Source organism: Mustela erminea, chromosome 14 (genome assembly GCF_009829155.1).
Source record: "Mustela erminea isolate mMusErm1 chromosome 14, mMusErm1.Pri, whole genome shotgun sequence".
Taxonomy (NCBI): Eukaryota; Metazoa; Chordata; class Mammalia; order Carnivora; family Mustelidae; genus Mustela; species Mustela erminea.
The window spans coordinates 76,835,192-76,863,041 of NC_045627.1; the positions used below are offsets into that span (position 1 = coordinate 76,835,192).

Genomic DNA, 27,850 nt, shown 5'->3' on the forward strand with positions numbered 1-27,850 from the left:
TAAGCGCTTCTTCACAATGCTGGTTTTGAAAGCTCGGCTTCCTTAAATAGGAACATTCTAATGGTAGCAAAAATGAAAACATCTTCTGGATTGAAAAGGGACCCACGGCATAACGGTTATCACACACCCCTCTCCCTGGGTGACGAGTGGCTGCCTGGCTGGCCTCCAACCCCAGGGTCCAGATGCTGAAGCAATTATAGACAAGATCGCAGGCCTACCGGACACTTCTCAGAAATAGGTTGTTGACATAAAAAGAAATATTGATTCATGAAAATAAAAATGTTATGCTTAAATACTACCCCCCAAAAAAGAAATTTGCTTTCTGCATATCTACATATTGAACCTTCATGAAGACACGTTCCCCTAAAACCCCACTAGTGTCGGAATGTGTGTTGTCCTTTGTGATGTATGCACACAGATCTCGTAGACCCGGTCAGGAACTGCAGAGAGTGAAGGTCATCCGCTCCCTGTCTAAAGCCGGAGGGGCTGCGTCACAGCCTCTCCCCTCTGCTGGAGGGCGGGTTCAGCGGCCAGCTGTGCTCAGCCCTGCTCTAGCAGACAGTTCCATCCTTGGCTTCCCTATGAGACCATCAGGGGCGTGCTTATCTGGAAAGAGCCAGTCAGGCCGGAGGGAGGGATTGAATCTAACAAGACGACGTGTGATAAGGATAATCGTGAAGCTGAACTCCAGACTGGAGGAATGGAGCACCACATTTTTGAGAACAGCGGAGATGAGCTTCGGTGGTTGGGCACTTCGTCTGCCAGAGCAGCCGTTCCATCTGGATGGCTCGAACTGCTGGAAAGTTCTTCTCCACATGGTGCCCATGTAGCTTCAGTCCATTCTTGCCGTGGTGCTTGCTTGCCCCGGCTTGCTCACCCTGGCTTCCCCTATTTCTCCCTTATGTGTTCCCCTTCCGGCTTACCCCCCTCCTCCTGACTAACGAGTGCCAGTCACCCTGGGGCGTTTTTTGGGGTCCTTAATGGACTAAACCCATTCCTGCATCCAAGTCCCTACCCCTGCTGTCCTACCTCTTGGCCAAGCTGCCTCCTTCCCGTCCTTCAGGACTCCGCTCCAAAGCCTCCTTGCCCGGCGTCGGCTTCCTCCCCCTGTTCCTCTCACTCTCTGTACCCTGTTAACTCCCTGCTAGCGCTCAACAACATTTATACTTATTTAAAAATAGAGCTATTTGTACACTCTCTCTCCTGTCTCCCTCCTTCATTGCGAGTCTTCATAAGCCAATCCTTAAAACCCAGTTAATAGATAGATATCAGACAATTATATATCATTTTCAGTCCATTCTGAGTTGATAAATATATTTTAATATATTAGGCATGAAGAGAGCAAAGATATTTGTTCTCCTGTTCTTACCTAGGGATGTATCTAAAAAAGATTTAAAGTAGGGGCGCCTGGGTGGCTCAGTGAGTTAAAGCCTCTGCCTTCGGCTCAGGTTATGGTCCCAGGGTCCTGGGATAGAGCCCGGCATCGGGCTCTCTGCTTGGCAGGAAGCCTGCTTCCTCCTCTCTCTCTCTCTGCCTGCCTCTCTGCCGACTTGTGATCTCTGTCAAATAAATAAATAAAATCTTTAAAAAAAAAAAGATTTAAAGTAGACATTTTGGGGGCCAAATAAGTGTGGTGATGAGACGATCTTCTGCTCCTAAATACTCAGCTCTTCCAGCTCACTGTCCCTGCATGGGCGTGTCAGGCCTCGGGTCCCCTTCAGACCGTGTGGTCTCTGGAGCTGTGGCTCTTCAGGGCTGGCAGGCAGAATTCTGGTTGCACAGGACTGGGTCAATTCTGACCTGGTCTGCAGGCCAGAGCTGTCAGGAGCCGAGGAGGTGGTAGCTGCTGCTGTGAACGCCTTTCCCTGAGTCTGCCAAATGACCATCAGACAGTGCTAACGACTTTTGATTTAGGTTTGAACAGAGCAGTCCCTTGGGCCATTTACTGTGCTGTATCATCCTCTCTGGAAAGTGCTCTCTAAGTAACTGCCCAGCAGACTGAGGAAATAAAATGCTCACAGACGGGGGAAAAAACCACACACACAGAGAGGCCGACCTCTCATAACACGGTGTTTAGGTCTAGAACTGGATCGTGAAAGGGTGCTTAAATTTTCTGTGTTCATTGCATAGAACACGCATTTATTCCCTCCTTTCCCCTCACAACTGCCTGCTTCTGTCTCTCTGCCACACACACACACACACACACACACACACACTGAGTCATTGCCAAGAGTAATAGAGTTGCTTCTTTACCTTTTGGAAAGAAACCTCATTCTGATGAGGACGCTGCTGACTAGCCTGGCTCTTAATTGCAGAGACAATGCTTTATGCCATTATCTCTGCACAGCTGAAGGGCCTGGTGGAATCCGTCCTCTAAATGAAATAAAGTAGAGAGATTCCTGCCAAGGGTTGGCAAAACTGCAGTCTTCTCCCCCACGCTCACAGCTTCTGAGAGAGAGAGCAAGAGGGGGGCAACGAGCATGTGGGGGCAGGGCCCCCTGAAGGGAAGATGAGGGCAGAAGTGTACGTGGAGGTCAGGCTGGCTGACAGAAAGGACATACCCCTGAGTAACTGCTTTAGCCCTTCGGTACCTGCTCTGAAATACTCGGCAGAAGTTCACAAAGCACCCGACTGAAGTCTCTACTGCGGGGACTAGAGGACCCCCTTAAGGCTGAGACCTTTATTCCCACACAGACTTTGGAGAATGTACCCTGCACAGTGGTCCATATTCTTGCTCTGACAATGCCAGAGACAAGGACTACAGGTCATGGCCCTCCACCCGGGATGATGACGGAAGGGGACATCTCCTTAGGGTTCACCGTGTGCCAAGGGCTGATCGAAGTGCTGTACTGTACCGTCACATCTAGTCCTCACAGTTACCAGAAGGGCGTGGGTATGGAGCAAAAGCCAGTAAGGGCGTCCAGGAATAGCTACCCTCCTTGGGCCCCTATAAACATAGTAATTGTGTTTTCTTCTCCAAATCCTATGTATTACTTCTGTTGCTGAGATATTCACTGTAGAAAAGAGACATAATAGTAATCATGTAAAAGGGTGTTGGGCAAGACAGCATCCAGCCTCAGTACTCACTGGAGGCTGAACCAGAAACTCTAGCTTCTTGATCGTCCCACGATGAAGATCACTTTGTTCAAAGACAAGCCGGTAGATGGCCACTCTTCATTACATAAATGAGCAGCCTTCAAGAGAAGCGTGAAGAGATCTTTGTATTTCCTGAGATTCAAAAATCTGCCTCACTCTTTGGGTGGCAGGTCGTCCAGCTAAAGTGGGAGCCGGTACCTCTGGTTCTGTAAAGTGGCAGACCCTGAAATGAGAGACACACTTGGAGTCCATATGCCCCTGGCTCTGTGCAGGGACTGCCAGAGCTAATCACGAACAGTTGTAACTTTGGAACAAGTGCAGCACCTCCTTGGCTAAGGTTGGCCCTGACAAAGAGGGTTGTCATCCTATAAAAACCCATTGCATGTGTGCATCGGATAGTAAAAAAGCATCATGAAAGGGACTGTAACATCTTGTGGAAATGGTCTAAGTAGCCACTGTTTCCATTTGGTGTTAGAAGAAAATGGACCCATCTTTGTGCTCAGCAAAGCCTTGGGAGAAGGAAACCTTACAGAGGAATATACTGTAGTTTCTGCGGCGTTAATGACAGAGAGAGGAAGGGCGAGTGCTGCTGTGGGCAGTCATTCAGGAACCTGGCTGACAGCACATCTGCCATTTTTAACATTTTGTTTCCAAGGTTATTCCCATCACTGAAGTCTCTACTGCAGCCCATGAAAGAGGATGGCTTGGAGGAGCACAGATGGGAATTTTTATGCTCCGGACTTGAAATGTGCATATACCATTTCTGATCATACCCATAGAATGGGGGCTGAGAAATAGAGCCCCAGGAAGCAGATTTTGTGGACAGCTAGCAATTTCTGCCACCTACGACAAGGGGGATCTAAAGCTACTTATTAGAAAAACATAATATAATATAAATATATGTTATATTTATATTATAAATATATAATTATAAATTTATAAATAAATAAAGTTTATAAATATAAATATATATTAAATAATATTATATTCATATATAATATAATATAAAAATGGTGATAGCTAACATTTATTCAAAACTGACTATACACCAGCTGGCACTCTAAGAGTTTTCATGGATCAACCCGTTTAACCTTGACAGTGGCCCTGTGAAGTCAGTGCTGATATTATCCCTATTTTATAGATTAAGAAAATGAAGTCTGGAGGGGCTTGAGTAGAGAAGTGGTCATATTTGTGCCCTTGGGCTTTGAGCAGTTCCTGGAAGTATCACCTGGAATCTGATGTGAGAAATGCTCAGACAGGGTGGGAACAAGGAGTAGAAGGACACTGAGACTCAGGCTCAGTTGGGGATGGGTGGATGAGTGGGTTAGGCTTGAAGTTGGATAGAGAAGCTGATGCTTGACAATTTTGCGGAGCCTTGAAGGGTGAGAGGGACTTTACTGGAAAAACTGATGGGTCCGGCAGGCAGGAGGCAGAGGAAACCATACACAGAGACACTGGAGAAACTATAGCATGTTTCTAGTGTTAAGGGATAATTCTTTGAAAGGTGAAGTCAAGCCCTCATGCAGATATGAAATGAATACATGTCAAATATTTTATTTGATTTTTAATTAATGAGGAAACTGGAAAGATGTTACAACCGGCTCCAAGGAGAATTCAGAGAGCCACACAATGGGCAGTGAGGAGTGCTGAAGTGAGCTTTCAAGCAGATGCAAAACGGGTTTATCCACAGAGCGAGAATCAGCTGTTTTCCACTAGACATGATTCAGGTGCATTTCCATGCATCATTATCAATTTTATGGAACAGGCAGAGTTGTAAAATAGCTCAATGCCAACAAGAGGCACGACTAGCCCAAAGGGTATGCTAGACAAGATGCCCCCCATTTTTTTTTTAACCTCATTTCAAAGACTTTCACAGATTTTTTTCCGATAAGGAGTATCAGTCATTCCTTGTGGCAGGAGGTAAGACTGGAAAGACAGCGGACCCCAGTTTTAAGAGGTAACAAAAGTCCTCCAAAGGCATATGGACAATATCCTACAGGTCAGGAAGTCTCACACTATTAACAGAGACTGTAATAGAGACACCTGTCGAGCTTGTCCTCGTACACTTCTCAGGCCCAGCTCCTAAAAGGTCTGAGACACTGGATTTCAGGTGGATCCTGATAATGTGCAGTTGCATGAAGAGGCCCCCGGGTCATTGTAACACACTTCGAGAAAAATTCGTGGAACTAGTAGAGAACCATCGAAGGTTTTTAAGCATGGAAGGTTTTTAACCTGAGGACATCTATGTTGCAGCAGAGGAAAGCTGATTTGGAGGGAGAGAAGCTCGATGCTCTTTAAAGACTGCAAAGCAATAGCGAGAACAATTCACATTTGAGGGCTGATGGGGGCCCCCAAGTATGTGAGGCACATGGCATGTTGTAGATGGGAGAGTGGCCTGAACTAATTCAGTGTCAAGGGGAGGAGAAGAGGGGGCAGAGTTGAGAGTGATTTTCACTGCAGCCTGAGAACTCCGCCTCCTCCCAAATTCAGACCCAGGGCTGTGCCCATGAACATGTGTCCAGCCTCTTCCTGGGCCTGTAGGGACGGGCTTGGGCACCTGATAAATAGGGACACTTCCCACCAATGTAAAGCCTAGACTTTGGAAATCTCTGGATGTGATTCATGTTTTCTAATAACGATGGAGATCTGAACCATAAAAAGAATCCAAGTTCCTCAAGTCATAAAGGCGCTCATCATTTGGAAGGGGTAAAACACTGTCACTATTTTCAGTCATCCGTGAAATGAACATTCTGGGAAGATACAGTGAGTTGATGCACCACCCTTGAGCAGGGGACAAAATGAATGCTCACCGGGGATACTTGGTATTTTAAGAGGATGGCAAAGGGAAGAATAGTGGGGGTGGGGCAAAAACTGAGAGAGATCATTAAATTATAATCTTAATTGAGTAAGCATTCATGGGGCCCTGTTATTTGAATGGCCTCCCAACTGTTCATGTACAAATATGATACATTGAACCAAAGCTATTTTAATAAAACATCCATTTTCAGAAGCTGTAATAGGTTCTCCCAGGTCAGATTTGGTAAGCAAGAAAGAATAAATGCCAACTCATATTTTTCTGTGATAATGAAAATAAAGAGAAATGAGTGGTTCAAACCAATAGTTTAATTTTAGACAAGAGTTTGACTCCTCTCCTGTTCTTTCACTGGAGCTGTTACCAAGTAACCAAGCCGATTGGCTTGAATCTCCCTGTTCGGCATTCACACTTATGCTGACCCTCTGTGCAGACAATCTTCATCTGTTAAATGAACCAGTGGTTGTATAACTGGGGCTATCCTGAGTGGGATTCCTGAGGTCTATGTCCTGATTCTCTTTTGCCGGCTAAGTCTGTGAATGACCTTCAGCAAGACGCCTAAGGTCTGCGTAGAATTGCAGGCTTGTCATCTCAAAGATGGAGATGATAATCCCATCTCTCTTGAGCCCACACTGAGAAAAAGATTACATGACTGCAGTTATTGGAGAGTCTCATGCAAAGATGTCTTATAAATATTATAATTAATGTTATCATTAAGTATTGCTTTAGTGCAGCTCTCCCAAGTATAAATATCAGCAGAGTAAGAAGTCAGTTTTCCCTGAAGCAAAACTGAAATTTGAAAATGCAAGTTGGAGGAACCTACTTTGCCATGGATGATTCCAGAAGTTCTGCAACACATGCATGATTTTTTTCCTACATGGACTATTGATGACGAATTTTTACTTAAAATTTCTTATTTCTAGGACTGTCCAGAGACTTAATAATAAAGCCCCATGGGAGGTTTCTAAAATATTTTCATACAACAGTTTTCATGACCATTAAATTTTCCATATAATATCAGTCTATATAAAAGCTCAGAACCACTATGTGTTTGTCAATTGATTAGAAGAAAATATACATTAATTGTTATAAATGAGAACATTGACTTATTATATGTAATAAACATTTATAAATATATACACAGTGTCATCCTTTGGCTAGTTTAGAGGTTAGAAGAAACTGTTGCAGTGTATTGCAGTGGACAGAGGACAGGACCAGGAGTTGGGACACCTGGGTTCCTAGGAAGCACTTAATAGGGCTGCATGGTACAGCTTAGAGCTATTCCAACAGTGGACCAGCCTGGCATCATGGGTACCTACCCAAGGTCTTGTTAGAAATACAAATTCTTATCTTTGACCCTCAACTTACTGAATCAGAATCCTTGAGTATGGGCCATAAAATCTGTATTTTAGCAGATTCTGGTGAGACTCTGATGTACAGTAGAGTTTGAGAAGTACTATGTAGTTGATCCTGACTTAGACTTACCAGAAATATGATCTTGAATATGTTACATCATATCACTGAGTTCAATTTTCTCATATTTAAAATCTGCACAATAATGTCTACATTACAGGTTTGCTTGGAGGATTAAACAAGATGTTGACATCTGGTCTAAGGCTGACATCAAATAAATGGTAGTTTTCTTGCTTCTCTGCTCTTCTGTAGACTAGTTGGTTAAGTGTGAGCAACTGTGAACATGAAGCTGTTCCCTATTTAGTTTCTTTATTTGTAAAAAGAAGGAGACATCGTTGTACTCAGTTCACGAGATAGTTACCAAAATCGGTTGAAATTATGTGTGTGACAGCTTTTTGCACACTTTAAAAGGATTAGACACATCTAAGAGATTAATGGGCTTGGGTTGCTGATTTTTTAAGCTCAAGTGGGTAATAAGATTGACGCTGTTCTGCATCCACATAGAAACTCTAGAGAATATGCACATTTGAAAGAGAGATGTCATCCCGGGAAGGTGACCTGTTCACCCAAACGAGTCCACACAGATTGGTCTTCTGGTGGTATGCTGGAGTCAACCTGTCCCAGCTCATCAGGGCCAGTTGATAAACCTCCAGGAATTTTTGTAAATTGGTTGTTTAAGTTAGCTATTATTTAAAATTAAGTTATATAAATTAACTTACAATGATATTAAATAAATTAAAAACAAAGAATAATTACTCTACATTCTTCCCTTCATAATTATTTTACTACCTACACCTTGAGACTATTTACATTGCTTGCATACATATGGCAATAGTACTTCGTAATGGCATGCTGTCTCCTCACTCCACAGAAACTGACATTGGGCCAGTAGCTTGAAACTGGCCATGGTGGATGAATATTTGCATCATGGAGATACGCCAGTGCTACAGATCCAGGCTTTTTTACCACTGGTCTTACCTTTGTTAATTTACTGCAGTTCAAGTTCTGACTTCAGCCTTAGAAACCGAGATTTGCCAGCATGCTGAGAATAGAACCATTTTATGGGAAGGACTCATTACCCAGGCTCACAGACTGATATATATACAATCAGAATATCCATTTATTAAGTCACAGCAAGGAGAGTTGCCATAGGACATACCCCAGGGAAGGCAAAAGGAGCTACTTACACATTTTGAATATTTAATGACATTAGGCCAAAATGACATAGACCATTTTTCTCCACAACAGGGATACCAGTTGACTTAAGGGAGGGACAAGCTAAGTGCTTGGGCAGGGTCATCCGCTCCTTTAGACCTTATGTGGAACTGTCCACTTTGCCCAGGGAATCTCCTTTCTTGACATGATTATAGGCAAGTTGACCTTGCCTTTCTGCCCCCACTGATGAGCTTTTTCTTTCTTAACACATGGCAATGACTCCAATCAGGTCATAGTCAAAAATAGACAGCTGTTCTTCATCTTCAAGGCACTGTCTTCCAAAGACAAGTTCTGGGACCATATGCATCAGGATCATTTGAATGTGTCTTAAAAAATGCAGATACCCAGGCCTTCCCTACATCTGTTACATCAGAGTTTCTGCCAGTGGGGCCCAGGAATCTGTATTTTCAACAAGCTACTAGGTGATTTCTATCCACACTGCAGGCGTGACAACCAGTCCTAGAAGTTTCTTTGCACATTTCCACTCAATACATGAAGCTGTTAATTTCTGAATTTTACTCCCAAGACACCTGTAGCCTCAAGTTCCTGAGGGCACCACACCGCAGTCCCCCATACCGCTCCTACCACCTCCGTCACGAGAGACACAGCACCAGACAGTGTGGCTGTATTAGTACAAATTCACCCCCATTTAAGAAAACTCAGTTCTAATCCTGACTGCAGGCCAGTAGCCACCTTTTCAGTCCCTTTCATTAAGGGCCTACCCATTATTATTCCCCCTTGATGGCAGAGCTAGAGATGCAGGAATGCAATTTGTTCTATGTGAAATCTTAAGTGTACACAGAAGGAGGTGCATGGGTTTTGGTACCGTCTCTAAGCAGCAGAAGGAATGAACTTCGGTGAGTAGGACATGATCAGAATCATTCTAGCTCAGTGCTTCTTGACCAGGAGTGAATCTGACTCCATGCAACTGTGGCAATGTTTGGAGACATTTCTGGGTGTTGCAACTGGGGGTGGGGGTGGGTGATGGGGTGTTACCGGCATATAGTAAGTGGATGCCAGGGATGCTGTTAAACATCCTACAAAATGCAGAACAGTCTCCCCAACAAAAAATTATCCAGCCCCGGATGTCAATAGCTCTAAAGTTGAGAAACCCTGCTCAAGCTTCCTTTTCTCTTTCACATTCTAGTCATTTGTTTTCCTTTCAGCTTTAGGATTCATCCAACAGCCTCATGCCCCTGCAGTTTCTGGAGAATTTTTAAGGGCTGAATCATTTTAATGTCACAAGAAAAAAATAAATTCCCAGGAAAGGATGGGTCATTTTGTTTAATGATGTTTTGCCTTTCACCCAGCAGGATCTCAATAAACATTTTTTTAATTAAATGGATGAATAAATTAAAACATTACTTTCACATGTGTTTGAATAACAGGAAGATGGCTTCATGTACATTTATAACTTGTTCTGGTATTTGTCTTGAGTGGGTCATAAATGCAGGCTACATGCTTTTCCCCTTTGAATGGATCCAATAATAATGCTCTTTAAAAAAGAAAGGAAAGTGGCTGTGATTTGCTGAGAGTGTAATGCTCATAAAAGCCAGCCCTGAATCCAACCCCCTAGATCTATTTATGGAATTCAAAGAATGTCGGAAAAGCATGTGGCTTCAAGGTTAATGTGTAAAATTCACAGAAACTTGAAAAATCACTATGACTAAAAAGAAGGTATGAGCACTCTGGATGCCTTTAAGTTAGAACGAAGGCCAAAGCCAGTTAATGCTAAAAACAGCTAATTTAACAAGTTTTTACATTTGCCTCCCACCCCACCTCACATTTAATCAATATGCCTTAAAGAGAAATAATGAAAAAGTGGGAGCTCTGAACCAGATCTGCTTGACTGCACAAACCCCAGTCAAACACTGCGTTTTCTATCTGCAACTTGGGGGCGTCCATAGTTTACTAGTCAGGAAGCAATGCAAAGAGAGGAGGAGATGCACCCCAGAGCTGGATTTGGTTACAGAGCCTGACAACATCAGTGAGTGGTCTGGAATCTAGGGCAAGCAGGCAAAAGAAGTTCTAGATAAAGGAGCCTCATCATTGTCACACCCTAAAATCATAGACTCCTGGAAGTGTACGGACGGATGTGATTAGAAATTTAAAAATCCAGTCTTTTTAGTTTTCATCTGAGAAAACAGATGCCCAGAGAGGCTAAATAATTTGTTCAAGAACACAGAGCACAGACCACCCTAGAATATAAACCCCTTAGCAGAGCATCCCAAGCCTTTGACCTTTCCAGTCAGAATCAGGTAGTATTTTCCAGGGTGTCATGTCTGCCTCTGTTTAGCACATTTGCCCGTCTGATGAGTTTGGGAGTTTCATTATCTGCCATCTACCATTATTCTACCGTCACCTCCCCATTCCTCTTCGCTTGGCTGTGCCTTGGACTCAGTACATGTTGGTTAAATCAAACTGGGTTGAGCCCAGGTTTGCTGATCAGTCTGGTGCACTGGGAATCAGGATAGCTTGTAATTTGTTTTACCTTTTTTTTTTTTTTTTTTTTTTGCTCATTCACTTTTTCCACATATAGACTTTCTACAAATGTTATTAACATCTGATACAAATGCTACATCTGTATTCTTGGGATTAGAGATCTCAGATATATCTTGGTAATCTCTACACATCAAGTTGCTCTGAATTTTACTTTTTTAATTAATTAATTTGTGTTTTAAGTAATTTCTACCCCCAACATGGGGCTTGAACCCCAGATCCCGAAGATCAAGAGTTATGTGCTCCATGCCCTGAGCCAGCCAGATGTCCCTGTTTTGAATTTTAAAATGTAATTGGGTGAGGGTTGGGGGTAGATAAGACCCTCAAATGTATTTTTGTTAATTTTACATTTTTTTCTTTTGTTCTTTTAAGTAACTTTCTTCTTATTATAATTCCTGTTCATTATAGAAGCCTGAGGAAATAGTAGATAAATAAATAAGATAAAGATTACCCATAATTGTACCATACATTTTTTTAAGCCCTAGGTAAACGCTAGGAATGCAGTGTAACATCAAAACATCAAAGTTTGCAGGAGCATAATTGACTTAAGAAATTATGCAGGCTGGACAGTTCTTGCTGGGGTAATTTTACAGATGACATTATTGAGAGAATAAGTGACTAGTCAATTTCACATAGCGAGGACGTGGCTTAGGAGGATATTGGAACCAAGATTTCTACTTTCCAAGGATAGTCAAGGGGAAGTGCTAAAAATCTGACAATATCCCTCTGGACAGACATTTATTCTATTACTACAATAAGCCACATGGTAAGTCATAAGGGGCATTTCGTACTTCTAATCTGTCTCTACTGTATTTAGAATCTGATAATGCCAGTATTAGAATTCATCTCTTTAAGAATAAAAGGAACCGAGGAACTAAAGAGAGGGTTGCACTAATCCATTAATTATATCCGTTAAGCTTCAGTTACAGCTAATAAGGAATATCACATGACCACGGTGCGTGCTTGTTCTGAACAATAAAGAACATGAGGAAAGATACGATTCAGGACCGAAATGTCCTTCAGCACTATGTAGGTAGTGGTGATGAAAGTCATTAAAAGAAAAATTGATTGAGGTATTTTAGTAAACAAAAGAACTCACTGCTTACCCTTCAGGAAGTGTATTGTTAAGATAGTGCCATTCAGCCTCTTGGAAGAAAATGTTTCTTCATGCTTCTCTCTTTAGCCTAATTCTTATCCTGTCACATTTCAGGCAAAAAGAAAAAAAAAAAAAAGAAAAAAAAGACAAGATTGAAAATGATGGCCCTATTTTATTTGCTTCAAAAGAAACAGGCTGTTGCATTGTGCTTGGAACAGTTTACTTTTGGCCTTGACGTAAGTGTGAAAGAAAGACCATGTAATTGACAAGGCTGTCTCTGGGGAGGCAGCAAATATAGTGTTAAGAAGATGAACAGGCGTGAAAACAATGACTGTTTGGTAAAAGTAAATAATTTCTGCAGCGACCATGTTCTCACCATACTTTCTTTGATACTGATTTGCTTAATAGGACAGTAACAGAACCGTAAGTAGCTTGTGGGCATTGTCTTTCTGATATTTTTTTTCTTTTGCATTCTTGAATTTATAATCACATTTGTATTACCTTTGGGTTACACTGAGGATCTGTAACTTTTATTAAAATCTGGAGCATCCAATACCTGACATATATCTTCATTCTCTGAAATCTTAGGATTGAATTAGAACATTCTTGTGAACACTGGTATATTAAAACAGAATTTTTTGTCAACTGAAGACGTGAACACCAGACTGTCATACAGGCTTTAAAAAAGGTCTTGGAGGGGGTGGGGAGAGGAGGCGGGAACTCAGTTTTATAAATCTTAAGGAATTCACCCTTGGTAAGAGTATATAAGGGTAGAAGTGGGAAATCAGGAAGAGAGCATTTTTGGAGAGGGGTGTTGATTTGCTATGAATGAATGCTGCCCCTCCCCCGGGGGAGATAGCCTAGGGGAGGCCTGTCTTTCCCTCAATGTCTGGTTGGAAAGGGCCCTCCACAAAACCACTTCAGGAGCCTGCTGTGGGAAAACTATTGCCCAGGGAGCGTAGTCCTCCAGACTCTGACTCTCACCTAAAGGGGGAGAGACAGTTTGGCTGGCTGCTTCGATGGTGGAGTCAAGATTGCCCGCACAGCCTTGTGGGGGTCGCCTTAAGTGTTATCTGAGAGGTGCCCTGGAAGAAAGAACATGTAGCTACAGAGAAGATGGAGGTCACTTCAGATGGAGCTGAAGGAGAAGTAAGTAACCAATCGGGACTCATTCACCCTGTGAAGAGAATGACACAGGAAAGATCCCCAGTGATGGGGGACAGGGGTGTCTCTATGAATGACAACCCTCTGCCCCACATACACACCCCAAAGCAATCAGTTTTAAGCACATACCAAATCTTAGAAAATTCGTATACTAAATCACCCCCAGAGTATCTGGCAAGTAAGAATTTTCTGCTCCTCTTACCTCTTCTTCCTCTTTGTGCTCTAACCCTGGAGACCCCAGTAGGATGGGCTGGAGAGGGGCAGAACCCCTGGGCTGGAAATCAGACCAGAATTCTGCCCTCCTGCAACTGCGGATTCTCTCTTGCCACTGGCCTGAGCTGGGGGAAGGAAGGAGGTGTTCCTTTTAAATCGAGAATAAAATGTTATTTCATTTAATGCTTTCATTTAGAATAAGCATTTATAGATTTATATATTGACTGGATGTCTTAATTATTAAACCAAGACCGTGTTTGGTAGCTTAAAGTGATAAGAGACATCTTTTTATTGCCAAAGAGCATCCAGGAAAGTTGGGAGCCTGCCTGAGTGTTTGTGCAGTGACAGGGGAAGAATGAGGTCCTAGGGCAGATTTTATAAGTATAGCCGGAGCCCTTAAGGGCTTGTTTAATGTAGTGGTTCCGTACTAAGGTTTGTGCACCATAGCTTGTGCAGAGGGGAGAAAAAAGGGCTGTCTTATGTTTTTCCCATTCCTTTTTTAGAGGAGAGCTCTGCAAACATAAAAGCCCAATTCAAAACCCAATGGGTATATTTGCATATTCAAGTCTAAGACATATCATGTAAGAACTGAATTATGGCATTCATTATTTCAAGTGACAAGCTGTGGGGGTTTTTTCCCTTCTAATTTAACAAATTAATTTTCTTTGGAACCTTTTGGTTTGGATTTTAAGATTTTAAGCTTTCATCACGAAAAGATGACAGCCTTGAAGATTAAAGTGTTGTTCTTCCCAAGATGTTCTCAGCCCCGCCAAGGATTCTGTGCAGATTCAGGCTTCGTTCCTCTCCCATAACCTGTATTTCTTGATATTCTCTTTACGTTCTGAAAGACTTTTTTAAAAGAAAAATATCTGTGGTTGAAGGACATTTCAAAGAATAGAGGATACAGTTTTAAATCAAAGGAAGTTTCATGATATGACTTTAGTAGCTCATTTGACTTACGGTGTATCCTTTCCTTATGAAAGTGTTAAAAAGCTCTGTACAGTAAGCCTGGCAGTCTTTCTACGAAACACAGGTTTGTTTCTTTTTTTTTTCCCTGCCCTATAGAATGTATTTTTTCAAAACATGAATATCAGCAGTTAGAAAATAGTACATTTTATATATGTATCTACTATATACATAATATGTATGTCTATGTATTTTTTACTTCCTTTTCAAAGTCCTCAAAAACCTATAATCATGAATATTTTCTCTCCTCAGTATTTTTCCCCTCCCAGAAACTTTGAAGTTTCTTTGCATAACACCAGGACAAATGTATTATTACTATTATTATTATTATTATTTTGTAGACATGAAAGAGGGTGCCCTATCCCCAACCAGGCTTAGGAGATTCTGAAGTCCCCTGTTTTCTTCCTTCGTTTTGCAAAGAGGCCCTTCTCTTTAAGAGAAGTAATTTGTTATTCACAGTTTCCTTGTCCTCATATTATCAAGGGAAAAATTGTAGAAATTTTAAGAAAGCTCTAGGCAATGTTTTCATCGCCGAATCTTTGGGGAGTTATAAAAACAAACAGATTACTGAACCTACAAGAGAAACAATTGTGAAGTCATTACATGTTAAGCATAAAGCAAAATCTCCTCCTGGATCATTAAGTTATAGAAGAATAGAGAGATTGCATTTTAAGATTCTGATAAAGCTAGGTAACTTGGGAGGCAAACAAGTAAAATTTTACAATTCAGGAATATTGACAGCAGTTGAGTATGATAGACTTCTCACATTCCAAACGTAAAGCTTCCTTCACTGAGTTAATAGAGGCACTGCCACTGTAGATATTTAACAAAAAATAAATAGAATGAGTCAACAATTTAAAACTAAAATGTGTTTTTTATTCATTCTCATTCACATAAAATTTGTAAGTCATCATAAGAACTTTGAAAGGAGGAGGGGGCAGAAAAATCACCCACTTTCCTTCTCCCCAACTGTCTCCTTCAAATGTGTGCCTTTTCCTCAGAGTGAGGCACGCCAAAGAGGAAAGTCTAGGCAGCTCAGTCAGTACTCATCAACCCAAAGCCACTGACCTTCCAGCTTCCTCACCTCCAACTTGTTCTCAGCCCTTGATTCTTGGCTTTGTTTTGGCTCAAGTCCTGTGACCTGATTTGTCTTATCAGAATGAATAGGTTAATGTTCCTCCTTCCCTCTTAATTGGTCTAGCTCTATGGTGGGCCCAGATTATTCAGAAAACGTAGCCATTCACTAGGACCCTGGTTAATTTCCTTCCAACATTTTTCCTGTATCTTCTTTTCCTTCCTAGTTAGAGTAGTACACCCACGCATGTATTTGAATATCTTGTGTTTTTCTTTAAAATCACACTTTAAACCTTTTATATCATCTCTGTAATTTTCACTTTTAAAATAATACAATACTCTCCAATTGAAATATAATAATTTCTTTGGTCATTCTGCCATAGAAGTAGACATCTGGTATTCTTCCTGCTCAGCATCATTCTTTCCTTTCAGGAAATGCCACTCCCCCTCATATGAGACTGCTGATCACGGTATTTTCATCCTGCATTTCATCTCACCAAGGGGCAAGCAGATGACCCAAGCCAGGCCAGTTAGATATGACCTCCATATTCTCTGCGTAGAGAATCTTAAGCATGGTATCACCCTACTCAAAATTTGGTTGGTAAGTAGAAGGTGACTGACTAAATGCTCTACTTTTACTAAGTGAAATAGAATGACTGGGTCGTTCTAACACAGTACCCCAAAGAAAGACTATCCTTAAGACAATTATACAAAGATCCCTGGAGTTACCCTGGTTCCCATCCTTCCTGATGTCATTGATTTGAGGAACTACCCAATCTTCCCAATGTTCTCTTTTGCTAAAGAAAGTCAGATTTCCCGTCTGTTCTTTGCAACTAAGGAACTCTAAATGATAGACTTGTTGCTAGACATTTTGGTTATTTTTACTATTTTGGATACTTCTGTGATAAACATCTTTTGTGTGTGCTTGTATGTGTATAATGGCTTTTTATATATTTTAAATAATTTCCCAGAAGTGTAATTACTTAGTCAAAAGATATGAACATTTTCCTGACTCTTAATATAAATTGCTCAAATGTTTTAAAGAGGATTATGTGAATTTACATTTTCTATATTACAAAGAACATTACTAAAAAAATACTACAAAAATCTGCCTCTCCATTTCGAAGGACCTTGTAATAGATGTTGTGTTGAATGTACTTGATATAGGAACAGAGTGCTTTCAGTTTGGCTCTAAAATAATTTCACTGGGTTATTCATAAGATCTTATGGAGGTATCGTGAACAAGCATTTAGGGGTTATTTGCATCAGACCCTAGGCTAGTGAACAGATTGTATATTCAACAGCCTTAAATCTGTGATAAAAATCTGATACTCAGTGGATATTGAATATACACTTGCTGGTGGCTTTGCATTATTCCATGAAATCCTCAAAATGACCCTACTGTTATCCCTATCTTATAAGTAAGGAAAAGAACCCAAAGCTGTACTGGGCCTAGAACCCAAATCCACATACCCCTTAACCCTTCTTATAAAACTATATCCTAGTCATCTGTTCCTATAGAACTTGGGGTCAGAAAGCCAAGTCATACTCCTGACTCCACCAAGTAGTAATTGGATAACCTTGGAAAATCCACTCAATTTCCTTGAAAATTAGTTTTCTAATCTATAAAACTAAAATAATAATACCTACTCTACCTACCCCTATAGGACTTTGTGAAACTCATACAGATAATGTGGGAAAGTGCTATACAAATGTAAGTTATTGGCATGGTGACTTAGAGTTAGCGAACCCCATGGGTAAATATCTCTGAGGTCGTAAAAAAACACTGGGGCCTTGGGATACCCATTCTTCTCTTTCTGCCTTGAGTTCTAAGTCATTTGAGATACATATACAAACCCAATAGATGAGCATAAAATATATCAGCTGGACTGGGAATGTGGTTTAAGTATGTTGCCACAGTGGACTTCCTAATACTTCAGACTGAATAAAGAAATAGACATACCCACCCCTTACTGACAGAGTGGGATCCTTCATGTGTCTCCCATGGGGAAGTTATTTAGTGCCTGGTGGCAGAGGAGAAAGTTGGCTGAAGACAGGCAATTCCAAAACATAAGCATGAATGGCACTGAGCCCACATGGTCAGGTCCTTCTTCTTAAGCAAACAGTCACCTCATTTGTCCTAGACAAAGGTACTGGGGTGGCATAGAGAAAAGGCTGCAAGACTCCCAAGGTTTACCCTTCTGGGAATCTTTATGGGAATATGGAAATATGAAGTTTGAGAGAGTAAAGCAGTGAAGCAGTGAAGAATCTCTGTTGGTAATAGGAAAGCAAGGACCACGGGGAGTCGTTCAACTCTACTGCCTCCCACTTGGCTGAACTGAAGGGAGCCATCTGTGGCTCCTACATACAATTTTGTCAACTTTGTAATTCCACACCCACTCTTTAATTTCTCACCATGTGGCCATAAAACTCCTTTCATATTATTCACTTAAAAAATAAAATGTGTTTCCGCTCCTATAAAATACAGTTCATTGTCAGCACTCTTGCATTGTTTGCTGTCTGATGTAACCCTTTCCCACCACTTGGGCTGCTTGCTCTGTGGTCTCTGTGGGGTCTGTCCAGGTCCAAGTGTATGGCAGCCTCATTTGGGCAACAGAAGGACCATAGAAGGGCATTAGGAGACAAGAGCTAATTGGAGTTTTGTGATTTGCTGTCATGGATGCCTGGTCCTGTCAATAGTGCTCAATAAAGTCACAAGGCCAAACATTTCCTTCTGCATACTGATTGCTGAGTTGGATTTCTCTCTGCAGAAGCACCGTCCAGGCAGTCAATTTTAGAAAATTAGTCTTGGTTCTTAAGTGGTTAAAATCCAAGTCTGGAGAATTGTTTGTTAGGGCTGAGATTTTGCTATGATATTTTTGCCCTTCAAATCTTTACCCAGTTTCTTCGATCCCTAAGTTTTATATCTGATCAGCGATCTCCTTCCAGTCTCCAAGGGTGGTAAGTACATATTCTACCAGGCTTAGGCGATAGGACTTCTAAACGTCTTTCTCCTTGTCCCCCTTTCCTTCCTATTGCCACCCTGCTAGTCCAGGCCGTTATTCCTCATCTATGCTATTATGATGACCATGAAGGAGGTTTTCTGGGGCTACCCTAGTTCCTGTCCATCCAGAGTTCTGTTGGTCAGCCCTTTTTTCGGTCCTGTGAACTGCCTTGTCATTATATTTCTGTTTTGGCTTAAGTTGGCCTTGTAACCAAAGGATTAATAAAACACCAGCTTGCAATGATCTGTGTTGGTTTCAAACTTCTCCAGCATTTCCTATCTAATCAATCTACTGATTTTTAAGTAGTTTCTTCCTTTTAGTGGGTAATTGTCTATTTGTGTGCACATCTTATCTCTTCAAATAGAATGTGGTCTTCTAAAGGTGTTGGGCCATGTTCTCTGCATCTGTAGATGCCTTATCAAGCTTAGTGGAGCCTTTCACAATGAAAGTCCACAATAGATATTGATCGATCACTCCATTTTCTTCTTCTTTATCTCCAGCTCCTCCTCAGTCATATTAAACATCTCCATGGGAGTAATAGAGGAAGCACTTTGCTTTACCTGCAGGTATGGGGTTCTATCCCCATGGTAGCTATAAAAGGACCCAGAGAGGCAAATACAATCCTGCCTTGGTATCACGTCCTTGGCCTTCTGAGGGTGCATGGCAAATAGCAGAGTGTGGGGGTTATTGCTTGATCTGCTCCTCCCCCTGTGCACCTACTCCCTGCTCTCTATGGGGACCAAGTCCCTAAAGTAAAGGGGCCAGATTAGAGAAAATCATTATTTTATTTAGCAATACAGTATAAATACTGAGTATTCTGGTGTGTGTTTATGATAAGGACACCCTTCTTTGTCAGAGAGAAAAAGAAGAGTCAAAACTAGATTATCATTATTATTATGCATTGGTTGTAATACTTTAGTGTGTTATTCAGAAATCTCTGATTGTAAGTGATGGACACTCAATTCAAGCCAACCTGAGTCTAAAAGAAAGTATACTTAATCTTATAGCAAATGTGTCAGGATAGGTGGACTCTCAGGGACAAAGGAATGGGATATGAAGATTAATCCAGTGTGAGTCGATGGCCCATCCCAGAAGTGGTAGTGCTGGTATGGAGTATTATTAGAGGAAGGGGTGTGTGTTAGGGTGAGGAGAGTGCTGAGCAGATAAAGATAAGGGCCAAGAAAAGCAACTTCTTTCAAGGTATGTCTCCAAAGGCAAAGGAAACCAAAGTGAAAATGAATTTTGGGGACTTCATCAAGATCAAAAGCTTCTGCACAGCAAAGGAAACAGTTAACAAAACAAAAAGGCAACCCATGGAATGGGAGAAGATATTTACAAATGACAATACAGACAAAGGGCTGATATCCAGGATCTATACAGAACTCCTCAAACTCAACACACACAAAACAGATAATCATGTCCAAAAATGGGCAGAAGACATGAACAGACACTTCTCCAATGAAGACATACAAATGGCTAATAGACACATGAAAAAATGTTCATCATCACTAGCCATCAGGGAGATTTAAATCAAAACCACATTGAGATAACACCTTACACCAGTTAGAATGGCCAAAATTAACAAAACAGTAAACAACGTGTGTAGGAGAGGATGTGGAGAAAGGGGAACCCTCTCACACTGTTGGTGGGAATGCAAGTTGGTGCAGCCGCTTTGGAAAACAGTGTGGAGATTCCTTAAGAAATTAAAAATAGAGCTTCCCTATGACCCTGCAATTGCACTACTGGGTATTTACCCCCAAAATACAGATGTAGTGAAAAGAAGGGCCATCTGTACCCCAATGTTCATAGCAGCAATGGCCACGGTCGCCAAACTGTGAAAGAACCAAGATGCCCTTCAACAAACGAATGCATGAGGAAGATGTGGTCCATATATACTTTTATTATGCCTCCATCAGAAAGGATGAATACCCAACCTTTTTATCAACATGGGAGGGACTGGAAGAGATTATGCTGAGTGAAATAAGTCAAGCACAGAGAGTCAAATATTATATGGTTTCGCTTATTTGTGGAGCATTAGAAATAACACAGAGGACATGGAGAGACAGAGAGGAGAAGGAAGTTGGGGGAAATTGGAGCGGGAGATGAACCATGAGAGACTGTGGACTCTGAAAAACAATCTGAGGGTTTTGGAGGGGCAGGGGGTGAGAGGTTGGGTGAGCCTGGTGTTGACTATTATGGAGGGCACGTATTGCATGGAGCACTGGGTATGGTGCATAAACAATGCATTCTGGAACATTGAAAAGAAATATAAAAAAATAAATAAAACTTCAAAAAACTTGAAATAAAAAAAAAAAACGATAAGGGCCAACAACCATTTTAAAAATGGTTTCCTTTAGGGGCGCCTGGGTGGCTCAGTGGGATAAAGCCTCTGCCTTCGGCTCAGGTCATGATCTCAGGGTCCTGGGATGGAGCCCTGCGTCGGGCTCTCTGCTCAGCGGGGAGCCTGCTTCCCCCCTCTCTCTGTCTGCCTCTCTGCCTACTTGTGATCTCTGTCTGTCGAATAATAAATAAAATCTTTAAAAAAAAATGAAAATGGTTTCCTTTAATGTCTTCCTAAATTTTCAATCAACAGGGAAAAGAATGCTTTCATCCAACAGGGAAAAGAACATGGAAACTATACTAGTGGGTGTTATGTTTGTATCATGAGCCCGGTGCCTGCCTTGAACAGCTCCCTCACTGCTTGCTTATACCCAAGGCTGTAGGTGCCTGGTGAAAAGCTTCTACAAGTCTGCTCTCGTGCTGGGCTCCTCAGGTGGTGCTGTTCCTGCCCTGATGCTTCACACCACTGGTCTCCCTCCTCTCCTGACTCTGGGACTGATGTCTTGTTTGCATGGATCTTTCCTTCCTTCGTTCCTTCCTTCCTTCCTTCCTTCCTTCCTTCCTTCCTTCCTTTTTTCCCTCCTTCCTTCCTCCCTCCCTTCTTTCCTAACAACTTCCTAACTTCCTTTCTTTCTTAAGATTGTATTTATTTGGGAGAGAGTGCATGCACATGGGCACACATGAGTGCGGGGAGAGGTAGAAGAAGAAGCAGACTCCCCGCTGAGTGGAGAGCCAGATGTGGCGCTAGATCCCAGGACCCTGAGATCATGACCTGAGCTGAAGTCAGATGCTTAATGGGGGTTGAGCCACCCAGATGCCCCATTGTTTTTGTTTTCATTCTGGATGACAAAGTCTTCAGATTATCCCAAACCTGATCAACTGTAGCCAACTGTAGCCAGTTGGAGGAGGGGCTAGACTGGACATTGCTCCTTCACCTTAGCTTAGGTCAAGTACTCCTCAAAAAAGAAAAGGCATGGTTCACAATAGACATTCTGGAAATGGATTGTTTCTGACATGTTGCAAAATTTATTCACACTTTGGAACTAAAGCATTTTCCCACTAAAACCAACACCAACCAGGCTGCCCCTAGAAGGTAAGGAGGCCCAAATACAGGATGTTCTAGAGAGCTGTGTTTGGGACACTTAACATATTCTCCAAAAGATTTGCTTAGGGCCCAGTGCTGCAATTGACACCATGAGGTCTGTCCTGTCCATGGAGTTGATCTCACGGCATGCAGCCTCAGAAGGGAAGCCAGCTCCTCAGGGTGGCTGGCCTGCCTTCTCTCAGAAGTCAGCTGTGTTTTCTGCTAATTTTCCCCAGGAAAGGCAGCGCCTGAATCCTCAAACCATCACCAGGAGTAGTGAGCCGTCCTTCACAGGAAGCATCCAGTGCTGGAGACCCAAAGCTTGTGATAGATTATGAGAGAGAAATGAGAAAGCGGAGCTCTTCAGATAAACCTTGCTTTTTACAAATCCTCTAATTTGACTGCATAATTATTTTGAACCCACGGATAATTTGTACAATTTTCCTATAAGTCATTCACACACAATTCCTTCTCATGCGACACTTGTCTTTGTTAAGACATATCTATGAGGGAGAGCTGTACTTCTCAAGTGCAAATGTTTTATACGTGTTATGGCTCTCAGCTTACATATAAAGAGATATTGGGTACTAGGAAACCAAGATCTTTTATTTACATATGTAAAGAATTCACTAGATTGGCTAAAATAAACTCATCTGTCAGTTTCTATACAAGCTTATAACAAAGAAGTCATTAGCTAAGAACAAAAATACACATTTCGTGCAATTAAAAAAACAGACCGACTGTGCCCAGTACAAAAATAAGACAAAAGAAACTGCGTGAAAGACAGTATTCCTTTAATCAGGTCATTGAGAGTCTATTACAAAGTATTTTTTTCTTTAGGGTGAGCACTCTCTTGACTCAAGTAAGCAGTGATGAGCTCTTGGACCATTTGTGTCCACATGGAGTGGGGGCGTTGTCATAAAACTCTCACCTGACCCAGGTATGAGAAAGTGCTCAGGCTTGCTTTTCAAAGCACTCCATGCGTTTTCGCCTTTCAGTGAATGAAAGGGAATTTAAAAAAATGTATCTCTGTTACAACACCTCCTCCATTTTCGGGGAAGTCATTCTGCCGGGGTTCTATCTGGTAGTTACCTTTTCCAGTTCATTTAAAGCTGTCCAAGGCCTGAACACTGCTAATTTTTCTCTCACTTGTGATCAGTTTAAGCGTGGGGAATGACGTATTCAACTTCCTGCCCTTTGGGAAATATTCTTACTGCGAAGATGTCCTAGGAAAGGAACTTAGATTTTTGCAGAATCTGTATTCTCCCTGCCATTACTCAAGCCCATTCAACTGTTCATTCTGTCCACAGACTCAGAGAAAGAGGCATGAGGAAGGGGCAGCACCCTCCTGCATCCTCCGTGTGGGAGAAAAAACATGTGTGGCAAGGCTGACCTTACAAAGGCATATTAACGCTCGATGACAATGAAGACCTTCTCTAGGTCATTCCTCTTAAGAAAAACTACACACATGCGCACACACGCGCACAACATCACTGCAAAACAACTGTGATTGTGGTTTACGTACTGAAGCTGCTGTTTCCCTAGAATGTTTTATCCAACATCCTCTCCAGACAGTGAATGCAGAAGACCTAGGGTGGAAAAGCGCATTAGCTTTTGATTAAAGGTTGGATGAGGGCCAGTTAAATTTTTAAATCTGAATGAGCTTGCTGACTCAGGCTCCTTAGCAGCATAATGGACAGACAGTCCTCAAAGCTTTCATTAAAAGGGTTTCTGGTAACTGATGTCTAGAGAAATGAGTTGAAATATAATTCACTGAACTACTCAGCTTTCATCTGAAACAGAATCTGTAATCTCAGAGAATTCAACTGGTCTCTTGAAATTTTCAGGTAAAATTAAATTTAAAGAAGCTCGAGCTTAAATATTTTGAAGAAAAGAAACCTCCAGTAGCTTTGTGACTAAATCATTTTATCCTTCTGAATCCTGTATTTAATTCTGTTTATTGCATTTTAAGTGCAGCTGGAGTCACCAATCTGCTGATAATAAAGCCTGGAATGGCTTGTGGGAGGTTCTCAGGATGTATCAGAGACTGATTTGATTTGAGTTTTATTTTTAATTTTGGGTCCTCTCTGAACTCCGCCTTCTCGTTTTTGTCTTTTTCTCCTTAGTGGTAGGAACAAACTGTCTTTGCAGAAATCTCCCCGGGAAGCCTAGCTATAAACATGCCACAGAAACGACCCTGACCTTGGAGGCAGTCTCATCAGGACCAGTAACTCTCAACCTTTAAGATGTGGCCCGAAACAATACCTAATAATCTCCTTTTGCAATGACCCTAGAGGTGAAGATGCTCTCTTCCTGTTTCTCATGAAAAGATGCAAGTTGTATTTTTTAGTTCTTTTCCCGGTCCAGTAATCTCTTGTTCAATGTATGAGATTGGGTCAGCACCTCCGGAAGGAGGCAGCAACAATGGCTGCTTCACGAAATGGGTGACACCTTGGCAGTCAACTCTGGGTTGAGTTCTTCATTGATAACTTGTCTTCTCAAGGAGACTGTGAGCTCCTTAAGGCAGGAATTCTATCTTTTACTCCTCCCCAATCTCCCCAGCCGTTCCCATGCAATAAGATTCCAATAATCAGTTGCCAAGCCATTTATGTTCTTTTTTGGACATGTGTAGTAGACACCTTTCAGAGTGTCTGCGCAGTTCCCAAAGACCACCGCCCTGCCTTGAAATCAGCCCTAGCAGCCATATTTGTGCAATACGACTCTTTCAGAGGCGGTAGCTTATTGGAATTGTGATAGGCAGTTGCCGCTAGCTGGACGGATCATATTCTCTTTATCTCTTTCTCTCCCTCTCTCTCTGGAATTTCAAATTGAGATTTAGAAACAAACCATTTTAGTCTCCGCATGTGGCTAGAACTGGTAACATATGAATTCAGGCTGTGGGGATACAATATTCTACCAAGGGAAGAGAGACTCAAAGGAAGCCAGCCTGCACAGAGAGAATGGAGTAGCAGAGAGAAGCAGACATGAATTGAGAAAAAGCCCGACACCTTTCTGGTTAAATTCCAGTCAGTTTGGAGGCCAGATGCATTCCTGTCCAGAAGCATCACAATCATCTTTTGTAAATCTATGATAACTCCCTTCTTACCCTTTTGCATGCTAGCTTAAGATCTTTTGCCCTTGAAACCAAAAGTGTTCTAAGTGATATAAAATGGCTGTCATACAGAAAGTAAAATGGCAGTTGTCAGGGGCTGTGGGGTAGGGGTAATAGGAGTTGTTTAATGGGTGCAATTTCTGTTCAAGTTGAAAAATTTCTGGAGATTGGCTGTACACTAATGTGAATGTTCTTAACATTCCTGAATTATATGCTTAAATATGCTTAAGATGGTAAAATTTATGTGGTATGTATATTACCACGATTTTAAAAAGAAATGAGAAGTATCTGTTACCGTGGATTTCCTGTAGTTTCCATTGCCTTATTCAGGTTCCGTTGCCCCCCGTGTGGACATCTGTGGTCACCAAACTGGTCTTCCCACTTCCATCTCCTTGGAACTTGGTCCCCAACTACCAAGCAGTCTACCCTGCATACATGGAGCTGTTCGTATTCCTAAAACAGTGTTCAACCTCTACCTTTCTCCAGCATACAAATCTTCATGCTACCCAGTGAATTCAGGATCAAGTACCACTCCCCAGCCTGGCATACAGAACCTAACAAACCTTACAAACCTTCTGATCTACTGATTCCCTAAAGGAAGATTGTTCTACGTGTTCTACCAAGCTGCCTAGATTGTTTGACCTCCTATCCAGAACAGCACTTACTTATGCTATTATCTACCTTGGATCCCTTCCTTTTGCTCACCATATCTCATCTCTCTTTCTGAGTCCAGTTCTAGGTCCATTTCTCCCGAGGAACATTTTCAGACCACTGTAGCTCTCTTGGGACATTTGTTATTTGAATCACACTTGTTGACATTTAAATATACATAGTTTTCTATGCAACTATTTCTTATTTTGCTAGTTTTAAAATTGCTTGATGATAGGGACTGGGTCTTACATTCTTTGATTTGATTTTTTTCTTCTTAAATTGTCTACTAAGATACTATATTCTGAGGAGGTTCTTAATAATGCTTGTTGAATGAAATCAGAAACAAGGAGGGGTTGCTTCATCAGCTCGCCTCTTTAGGACAAGCACTTGCAAGGAAGTAACAGAAACATATATTGAACACTTAGTACTTGCCAGATACCATGTCAAGTGTTTTACATGGACCGTATACCTCATTTAATCACCCCAACAGCCCTATTAAATAGATATGACTCTTATCCTCATTTTACAGAAGAGGAAATCCAGGTACATACAGTTAAATAACTGCCCAAGATCATCTCAACTGTAGGAGGCAGAGTTATGATTTTGAGCTAAATCTATTTGGCTCCCAAACCTTTGTTTTTTCTACGGTATCACCACACATTCCATACTCTATTGTTACTGCTAGCTTCCTTGCCTGGTTTTCCTGTGAATTATAACTTCCCCCAGGGCAGGAATCTTGTCTTACTATCTGGTAGAGGCTCACTAAAAATCTGTTAAAGAAAGGGAAGACATACTGTCTTTCTGTCTCACAAAGGATGGGAAGGAAAAAAGGAGGGAGGTTGAGTTGGTGGGATGGGTAGAAGAAACTTGGGGTAGAGCTTGTTCCCCTCCTAAGCTTGGCAAGTTGCGTTCTTGCAAGGGGCTTGGCTAGAAAACGCTGGCTCATCTTTCTAAGCCATATTCCCAGTGTCATTGATCCCTTTCCTCTGGGGAGTTATTCAACCATGTGTTCACTGTGTGGAGGATAGTTGATGATGAATATTCTCTTCCTTTGGTCTCTTCTGGCCGGGGTTCCTTGGCTCCCAGCCTGCTCCTTGCTTGTTTTGAACAGATAGTACATAGCCTTCTTTTCTGTCTCGTAAATGCTGAACTCTGGCCTCTCTTAGCCATTAGGGCTCTAGATAAAAAGAAAATAGGGGGCTCCCTGCCCAGCTCTACCTATTTTGTGTCCCTGCCTGGTTATGCATGCAGAGCTATAGAATATTGAGTGGTGACATATGTTTAAGGATGGATAAGCAGATAACCCTTAACTACAGTTCCTGAAATCATACTATTGGGGACTAATTCTTTGTGTTAAAGAGTTCCTCCTCCTCCTTTCCCACTGCCACACCCCCTTGCCCCCCATATCTCAGTTTCCTACCTATAAAATAGAGATATTAGGGTTGTTGGAATTATTAAATGAGTTAGCACAGGTATGTGCTTAGCACAGTACCCAACACCATGAATAGTAGTTATTGTTGTTGTAATTATTATTAGTAGTAGCAGTAGTATTAAGATGCATGATAACCTGGGAAAAGTAGCTCATTAAGCCAGGATTAGTCATGAACTATCTCAGGGGAATTAGTTTACTAGCATTTTTATGCTACTTCCCAAAAGAATGGTTCATTGAGATGAGAAACATGTAGAGATGACTCCCTACAGATCTGGAGTCTGGAAATGAGGAATGCTGTGTATTCAGGTGCAGTGTGAGAAGACAGGAGGGAACTGGGGCAGGACACAGTAGTGTTCACTGAAAAATCTTTGGTTTGCAAGGAGCAGAAAGCTAAATCAAACTAATTTAAGGCATAAGAGAACTTTTCAAAAGGGTATTGGGTAACTGCAGAGACCAGGAAACAGGGTTCCCACAACCCCCACCCCCCACAACTCCCAATTTTCCTAAATTCTACAAGGCTTTTGCAATTTTTATTTATTTATTTATTTATTATTACTTTTTAAATTTATTTATTTGACAGACAGAGAGATCACAAGTAGGCATAGAGGAGGGCAGAGAGAGAAGAGAAAGCAGACTCCCTGCTGAGCAGAGAGCCCTATGCGGGGCTCGATCCCAGGA

General features: G+C 41.7%; 1 long non-coding RNA gene across 1 annotated transcript; it reads right to left on the bottom strand.

Moving 5' to 3' along the window:
- Positions 1-2,991: 2,991 nt before the first annotated feature.
- LOC116573618 lies at positions 2,992-13,651 on the bottom strand. Its single transcript, XR_004278892.1, has 3 exons — positions 13,498-13,651; positions 12,142-12,231; positions 2,992-3,319 (listed from the first exon to the last, which is right to left on the bottom strand). It is a non-coding gene; the product is annotated as an uncharacterized LOC116573618 (long non-coding RNA).
- Between the last annotated feature and the right edge of the window lie 14,199 nt (positions 13,652-27,850).